This window comes from Malania oleifera, chromosome 3, assembly GCF_029873635.1.
Source record: "Malania oleifera isolate guangnan ecotype guangnan chromosome 3, ASM2987363v1, whole genome shotgun sequence".
In the NCBI taxonomy this organism is placed as follows: Eukaryota; Viridiplantae; Streptophyta; class Magnoliopsida; order Santalales; family Ximeniaceae; genus Malania; species Malania oleifera.
The window spans coordinates 43889999-43899412 of NC_080419.1; the positions used below are offsets into that span (position 1 = coordinate 43889999).

General features: G+C 35.8%; 1 pseudogene; it reads right to left on the bottom strand.

Annotated features, from left to right (window-relative positions):
* Positions 1-245: 245 nt before the first annotated feature.
* LOC131151293 (uncharacterized) lies at positions 246-2950 on the bottom strand (annotated as a pseudogene).
* Between the last annotated feature and the right edge of the window lie 6464 nt (positions 2951-9414).

Here is a 9414-nt window from a genome sequence, read left to right on the forward strand (position 1 = left end):
AGGTGACCAGGGAGAGGCTTCAAATCTGGAATGGGGGCCTACAAAGCAGAGGGTAAAGGCCTCTCATTGGAAAATAGTAACGCAATATAAGGAACGTTACCTAACTGTTGTAACTTTGGAAAATCATTCAATGCTGCAACAACTTCCTGCAAATCAGTACTCAAGGCTAACTCCTCATTCTCTTTCTCAAGATGCTTACTAATGGCAACTTCCAATCCACCTTTTCCATCAAGTTCAAAAACTTCCTATGCTAAAGAATCAATCACATTAATAGAATAAACAAGATTATCATCACCAAGATATTTCATGGCATCATAAATATTAAACTTAACAATTTCACCATCAAATTCCATGGTAAGTGTGACAGTATGAACATCTATCTTAGTCTTGGATGTCTTTAAGAATGGTCTTCCTAACAAAATAGGAGCAGTTTGATCACCATTCTCCATATCAAGCACACAGAAATCAGCAAGAAAAACGAAATCATTAACTTGCACAAGACCATCCTCAACTACACCTTTAGGATAGGCATTAGATCTATCAGCCAATTGAATCACAACACCAGTTTTATTCAAAGGTCCAAGTTTTAAAGAAGCATATATAGAATATGGCAGGACATTTATAGAAGCTTTTAAATATATCATGGCCTTCTCAAATCTAGTGCTACCAATCGTACAAGAGATAGTAAACATACCTTGATCTTTGCACTTCGTAGGGAGTTTTCTTTGAATAACTACAGAAACATTCTTCCCCACTCTCACCTTCTCACATCCTTTAAGTTTCCGTTTCCTCTTAATTTGCACAGTTCTTTTAGGAATTTGGCATAACGAGGTACTTGTTTAATAGCATCTAAAAGTTGAATATTTACCTCACATCTATGAAAAGTCTCATATAAATCTTTATTTTGCTCATCTTTTCTGGATCTTCTAAAGCCATAGGAAAAGGAGGTACTAGTTTATACTCAGTAAGAGACAGAAACTTACACTTAGGTACGTCATCATCATTGGGAACGTTCCTTTCTGCAACGACATTTTTCTCCTTTTCTTGCTTTGATGCATGGGCTTCTTTTACTAGAATCTCAACCTCTTTACGACTTCTCAAAACGATTGCACTTGCATTTTATCTTGGAACTATCATTTGAGGGGGTAATTTCCCCAAACTTTGTGCCTCTAGTCGACTAATTTCGGTTGCCATCTGACCCATCTAATTGTCCAACTTTGAATACTAGCCTTCGCCTCTTGTTGAAATTGTTTTGTCTCCTATTGAAATTGCAAAGTATTAGTGGCAAGAGACTTAACAATATCTTCTAAAGACATGCCATAATTAGAAGTTTTTCCCGGTTGTTGCCTAGGGGGGTATGGCTGCTTATATTGCTAGCAACTTGGGTGGTTTTAAGTCGCGGGCTGATTTACTTGTGGATTCCCATAGCTAAGATTGTGGTGATCCCTCCATCCTAGGTTATACGTGCTCAAATAGGGATTTATACTTCCTTTGCAGTTGTCTAGGAAAACCACCCATCGCATTCACTTGCTCAATGGGCTCCTCTTGAAGAGTTGGGAACATATCGGTTGGATGCCCTACTACCAAATAAATCCCACAAACCTTCACTGTTTGTATATTACCTACAACCATATGACGAATAAGAGAAGTTAGACTCGCAATTTGTTGTTCAAGTGAGGAAATATTTACCTCATTAACATGCTTAGATGGAGGATCAAGCCTAGTGCCAAATTGTTGAGAATTGGCCGCCATATTTGCAATCAAGTTTCACATGGCCTCGGGAGTTTTATCCACCAAAGCTCCTCCACTAGCAACATCAATCACACTCCTATCAGTGGGTAGAAGGCCCTTATAGAAATACTGGATAAGTAACTGCTCACTAATTTGATGATGGGGGCAGCTTGCACATAATTTCTTGAAACATTCCCAATATTCGTGTAGGGACTCTTTGTTGTGCTGCCTTACACCACAAATTTCTTTTCGAATGTTGGCCACCCTTGAAGCTGGGAAATATTTCTCTAAAAACAACCTCTTTATCTCGTTCCATGTGGTAATACTCCTGAAGGGTAAATAATAGAGCCAATCCTTCAAAGAAAACCGAAAGGCTTTAATTTAATTTGCTCTTCAGTCACCCCTGTGGGTTTCATACTTGTGCATACCACATGAAACTCCTTTAGATTCTTATGAGGATCTTCATGTACAAGGCCATGAAAAGTGGGCAAGAGATGTATTAGTCCAAATTTTAATTCAAAAGTAGTAGTAGCATCTGAAGTAGTGAACGTTATGCATAAGGGCTATTGATTCAAATCAGGGGCGACAAGCTCTTTCAAAGTTTGATTTCTAGCCATGACTTCCTCCTCTTCTAAATTAGAATCGCTAGCCAATAGGGAATCAAGAGCTAGATTGTTCTCTTTAGAATTTCTTCGACCTTCTCTCCTTAACCTGCGCAAAGTTCTCTTTATTTTTGGATTGCACTACAAATCACCTTGATTAGAAGATTGAGTTACAGTCATAAACAATCAAGGAATGATCCTTTCAATTAAAATTAAAATTAAAATTAAAATTAAAATTAAAATTAAAATTCAAAAAGGAACGATTTTTTTTTTCACTCAAAAATTTAAAGAACGAAATAAGGATCATATGAAGCACAAAGATAAACTAGAATCACTCCCTGGCAACAACGCCAAAATTTGGTGTGCTGTAGGCAACCAAATATAAAACCTATACTCCTAAAAATACATGTAGTGGTGTGAGTAAGGATCATTCCCATGGCCTAGTTTTATGCTACGTGAACAAGGATTTGGGGGGGGGGGGGTGGGATTTGAATATAATGAAAATAATTTTAAGAGAAACAAGTAAGAAAATTTTCAAATTAAAGTATCGAAATCAATCAAAAGAACAAACCTTGGTCCAAGTCAACATCCACCATCAGAATTTTACAAGTGATCATTGATGCAAGTATATATCAATTCACACTTCCAATATTCACCGTTGGAACCATTTTCCTATCTCTCCTTAGTCGTAGTTAATTAGAAAACAAGCAATCTAATTAAACTTAACTACTAAACAACCCAAGACAAGCGCTAAAGGTTTAATCTAGTAACAACCTTAAGAATTAGAGAGATCAATAAAGATAAACAACACAAGCACAAGCGGTTGCATTAAATTTAGTCGAGTGTTCTTCCTAAGATCTAATAATTTTTCACGCAGCAAATCATTAAATCTTAGTTGCATCACAAATTAGAGGGATCAAATAATTACGGATTTGATATCTAATCTAGTAGTAGATTGCAATGAATAATTAACTAGTAGGCCTCCTAGTAATTAAACGAGACAGTCATGAAAATAAGCATAGAACAACATCCAATACTCAAAGCATGAATTGAACAAATAAAAAAAAAATTAGATCTCACAATTTTATTAATTCCGAGGCTTCCGTTTCCTTCGACTAATTATAAAAGTTTAGCCACACAGGGCCATGATGAAAAATCGAAGGAGAAGTTAGAGAAGAGGGGGGAGAGAGAGAGAGAGATGTGTGAGAAAAGAAGGTGTGTCAAATTTGATGATTTCTCCCCCTTTTAAACGTTCATTCCCCCTATTAGAAACCTAAAAAATATCCTAAAAATATTCTAAATGTTATCCTGAAATAACAATATCCAAATCTAACTAATTAAGGAAAATATTAAAAATAAAATAAAGTCCTAATATAACTAGGAAAGTAGTGTTTCCAGCTGGAATTTTTCGTGCACTAGATCTGGAAACTTCTTGTTAGCCCTAGGGGCTAAAGGTTCTCTTTCTAGCTTGTTTTGATGACAACAACCCTTTAGTGATTCTTAGGTTTACTAATATTTTTCCTTAATTTTAGTTCAGATATACAATATAATTCGAAAGCAAAGCATAAGGGTCTGACGTGTATCGAAGAAGCAATAAGCAAATGACCATACCAAAGTTCAACACATGGCACATCCGGAGCTCATCCAACCAAAAAAAGCATATACGAAACTTTACATTGTTTGTATGATTGTTGGGTTGTGTGAGAGGTAGGATTAATGTTGTAACTCTTATGCATATGGTGTGTTCAAAAGTAACTTGCAAGAGACGAGCAAATTGCATATGCACTTAGTTCATCATAGGATAGAACATGAAAACCAAGTTCACACATGCATATCGAGTCACTTAACTGCATAAGACGTCAAAATGACTTTCAAACGTATTTTATCAAACCAAGACATCTCGTAATTCATAAAAATTAATTCTGGTCAAGATTGGATTTTAACTTGAACAAAAATCATTTTTGGACTTGTCCAAATTTTTTTAGGTCTCATTTTTAAAAGTAAAAAGAGAGTGACTCATTGACGAGAGCAGTCGATTCGTCGATGAAGGTATCCCTGGACCACCTAAAAATCTCCGAGGTGACTTGTCGATGAATACAGAGATTCATCAATGAATGTATATGAGCGGCTCATCGACGTATATAAGGGAATCGTCAACAAAGAGAAATCGATATGTATATGATATTAGCAAAATAGACTCGTCGATGAACACAAAAGATTTGTCGACGTATGCATGTGTAAGACTCATCGATGAGGTCATGGAATCGTCAATGAGCGTCGGGCGATAGAATGCATTTAATGCGCAATAATGGCTAGTTTTCAAATTGTCTTTTATCCATTAATGGCCAACGGCTCTCCAGCGAGCTTCTTGTCCCTTTGCCCTTTAATATGAGTGTTGTGCATTCATTTTACATTAGTTGAGCACTTGGTTGTTAAGCATATTGATTGAGCATTCATTTCAAGGTTTTCATATTTGCTCGCACTCTCTTGCTCTTTACTCTTAGCTTACACATCATTTACAAAGACAGTAGTGGGAGGTTTGATTTGTATTATCAGCTCAAGAATGAGCACTTTGAAGTTGCCTCTAATTGTTTTGATTTGTTGTATTGAGGGGTTCTTTGTAAGCCTTTGTGAGGTGACTCTTGGTGAGCATCTTGTTGTAGCTTTTGGTGAGCAGCTGGGTTGTGTACCCAAGATTGTAAAGGCTTCTCCATCTTGAAGGATGATGACTTAGTGGATTTGGGGAATCCTTGAATTGGTCTTAAGGCGTGGACGTAGGCTTGGTGCCGAACCACATTAATATCACCGTGTTAACCTTTTCTCACCCTACGTCTTTTATGTTGCTTGCTTGTTAGTATTGGATTTGAATATAAATTTTGATAATACTCTTGCATCTTGCCAAGATAATTTGTGATTGTAAAAAAATCCTTATACCCGAGAAAGATGTCTATTCACCCCCCTCTAGTCACACACCCAGGTCGACAAGTTATATCAGAGCTAGTCGCTAAACTTTCGGAGTAACTTCTAGAGCACAAAGATCAAATGGAGGATATTTTTTCCCAAGGACAATTGGTTTACCGTCCACCAATGTTCAACGGAAGTAACTACCTTGCATGGAAGGACCAAATGACAATCTTCATTCAATTATACAACTTAAAAATGTGGAATGTAATCACCAATGGAGATTAGGTTTTCAAGGATGAAAGTGGTGAGATCATACCTAACAAGAAGTTGTCGGAAGCTAACGCAAGGTTAGTTCAACTAAACTTCAAAACTAAAAATTTTCTCTATTGATATGAGCAATGAAGAATACCAAATTTACAGATGCAACACCGCAAAGGAAATGTGGGAGAAGCTCTGGGTAACGTATGAAGGTACGTCTCAAGTTAAAAGGTCAAAAATCTATATGTTGGTGAAATAATATGAGATGTTCAATATGGAAGAAGGTGAGTCAATTACTTCCATGTTTACACGCTTTACACATATAACAAATGGATTGAAAGCACTTGGTAGGGAATACTTTATGGAAGACAACGTGTAGAAGGTGCTTCGATCATTACCAGAATCATGGCACACAAAGTCTACTACAATTGAAGAAGAAAAAGACCTATCCAAGGTCACTCTTAATGAGCTAATTGGGTCTCTCATGAACTATGAGATCAAGAAGAAGAACACCTCAGCTGATGTAGATAAGCCCAAAAATACAATAGACATGGCTTTAAAGACGGGAAGCAAGAAGGAAATTATTGAAGAAGAAGAAGTGCGTGACAATAAGGAAGAGATTGCTCTTATCACTAGGAGAATCAGAAACTTCATGCTAAACAAGAAAGGTAAGCAAAAGAGTAAGGGAGAATCAAGCATGAAGTGCTACAATTGTAAGAAGCCTGGTCATTGGATGGCTGAATGTCCCCTATTCAAAAACAAAGGCAGTAATCAGCAAGCGAATAAGAAGAAATACAAAGCCATGAATGCAACTGAATGGGACGAGCTTGATGGACTTTCAACCAATGGAGAAAACAAAGAAGAAGTTGCAAACTTTTTCTTCATGGCGGATGAGCAAGATGAGGTAATTTCCGATGACAAATACACTCCCTCATTTGATGAGTTAGAAGATACTTGTAGAAAACTCAATAATGAATTAATTGCTACCAAAAGGAGAAATAAACATATTGACGAAACCCATTCAAAATGCAAAAAAGAAGTATGTCTTTGTTTTACTTTAAAGGGAGAAAATGAATCTTTGAATATAAAAATTGAAAAGCTAAATAAAAGTTCTCAATTAGATCACGAGTTTTTCCAAAGGAAAATTGAAAATATGAAAAACCAAATTAATGAAAGTGTTGAGGAAAACTTGTCTTTGAAAAAGAAAATCGAGGACCAAAGCATGATTATTTATAAGTTTACAAGTGGAAAGGAAAATTTTGACAAAAATAGATTTGGAATTTTCAAAGAAGGTTTAGGTTATGGTTTTTCATCATCGGAATCTATTGGTGTTACAAATTTATGTGCCAAAAGGAACTCATTACCTAACAAAAGTTCGGCAACGAAACCAAACCCTTTGTATGCTAATAAAACTTGCTTATATTGTGAAAGAAAGGGCCATGTGCACTTCACATGTCCATTTAGAGGAAATGGAGGAAAAGGAAAGAAATATGTATGGGTGATCAAGAATGCTAACCCCATAGGACTGAAGGAAAATTGGGTACCAAAACAAATCACCTAATTCTTTTTGCAGGTTTGCTTGAAAACCTCTTTGATGAAAAACAAATAGATCCTTGATAGCGGGTGCTCAAGACACATGATGGGGGATGCCTGCAAATTCCTTTCACTTATCTACAAGAAAGAAGGGTTCGTGACATTCAGAGACAACACCAAGGGTCTCTCTCTCTCTCTCTCTCTCTCTCTCTCTCTCTCTCTCTCTCTCTCTCTCTCTCTCTCTCTCTCTCTCTATTGAAAATGTCGCACTTGTAGATACGCTTTAGCATAGTTTGTTGAGTATTTGTCAACTATGTGACAAGGACTAAATGTTTTATTTCAATCCTCACAATGCTCAATAACTGACTTACATGGAAATACTATATTAGTAGGAAATCGCAAATCAAACGTATACACCACTGAGTTTAATGATATTAATTCTTGTGATGTTAAATGTATGGCTGCAACAAGTGAGTCTAGTTGGCTATGGCATAGAAGGTTAGGTCATGCTAGCATGGACCTCTTGTATAAACTATCTTCCAAAGAACTAGTAAATGGCTTACCTAAAGATAGCTATATTTAAAGATAAAATTTGTGATGCTTGCCAATATGAAAAATAGAATAATTCATTTTTTTTAAACTAAGAAAGTGATTTCCACATCAAGACCATTAGATTTAATTCACCTTGATTTGTTTGGGCCAAATGATGTTGCAAGCATAACTGGAAAATTGTATGCATTTGTTATTGTTGATGACTTTTCTAGATTTTCATGGGTTATCATTTTAGCAAACAAAAGTGACGCATGCAGTGCTTTTATTCACTTATGAGGAATAGTATAAAATGAAAATGGTATACCCATTGTTTACATTAGGAGTGATAGGGGAAGAGAATTTAAAAACGAAGAGTTAGAAGATTTTTGTAATGAAGATGGCTATTCACACAATTTCTCCGCACCTAAAACTCCACATCAAAATAGAGTAGTTGAAAGAAAGAACCGAATGCTCCCAGAAATGGCTAGGACAACACTCAATGAACATAAACTTCCAAAATATTTTTGGGCAAAAGCCGTTAGTATAGCTTGCTACATTAGCAACCGTGTCATTATCAGATCCAAAATAGGAAAAACCCCATATGAGATTTGGAAGGGTAGAAAACCAAATATCTCACACTTTAAGGTTTTTGGATGCAAATGTTTTATTCTAAATGATAGAGATCACTTAGCAAAATTTGATTCAAAATCTGATGAAGGGATCTTTCTAGGGTATGCAATGAACAGTAAAGCCTATAGAGTATTTAATAGAAGGACTCAAACTTTTCAAGAATCAATACATGTTGTTTTTTATGAAACTAACCCAAATGCACCCAAAGAAATAGTTGACTTGGATGATCAAGTGACTACCATGAGAATTTAGATGGAACTTGAGCAACTTAAGGTAAATGATGAACAAAATGAAAATTCCCAAGAAATAAAAAATGAACATCAAGAGTCATCACCTAAGGAAGGTTCTGCAAGACCCGAAGAAGAAAATCAGGAACTCCCTAGAGCATGGAAATTCATTAAAAACCACCCAACTATTCTCATTATAGGTAATCCATCCCAAGGAGTTAGCACTTGATCTCACTTGAGAAGTGGATGTAACCGTATAGCCTTCGTGTTCCAACTAGAACTTAAGAACTTTGAGGAAGCTAAAAATGATGAGAATTCGATTTTTTCCATACAAGAAGAACTTGACCAATTCAAAAGGAACAAAGTATAGAAATTGGTTCCTAAACCCAAAAACACTACAATAATAGGCACAAAATGGGTGTTTAGGAATAAAAAAAGATGAAGATGGTAACATTGTAAGAAACAAAACTAGATTGGTTGTACAATGGTATGTCCAACAAGAAAGAATTGACTATGATGAAACTTATGCCCATGTAGTAAGACTAGAAGCCATCTGGATGCTATTAGCCTTTTTTTGCTATAAAGACTTCAAATTATTCCAAATGGATGTAAAGAGTGTCTTTTTAAATGGATACATAAATGAGGAAGTCTATGTTAAACAACCCCCAGGTTTTGAGAGCCATATGCACCCTAAATATGTATTTAAACTCTCAAAAGCTCTTTATGGACTTAAGTAAGCACCAAGAGCATGGTATGAATGACTAAGTAAGTTTCTCTTGGAAGATGGCTTCACAAGAGGAAAATTTGACACTACCTTGTTCTTGAAACATATAGGAAATGATATGCTAGTCGTATAGATTTACGTAGATGATTTCATTTTCGGTGCCACTAATGAGAATATGTGTAAAGAAACATTTGAGATTAGTATGATGGGTGAATTAACTTTCTTCCTTGGGTTGCAAATAAAACAAATGAAGAATTAAATTTTCATTAATCAA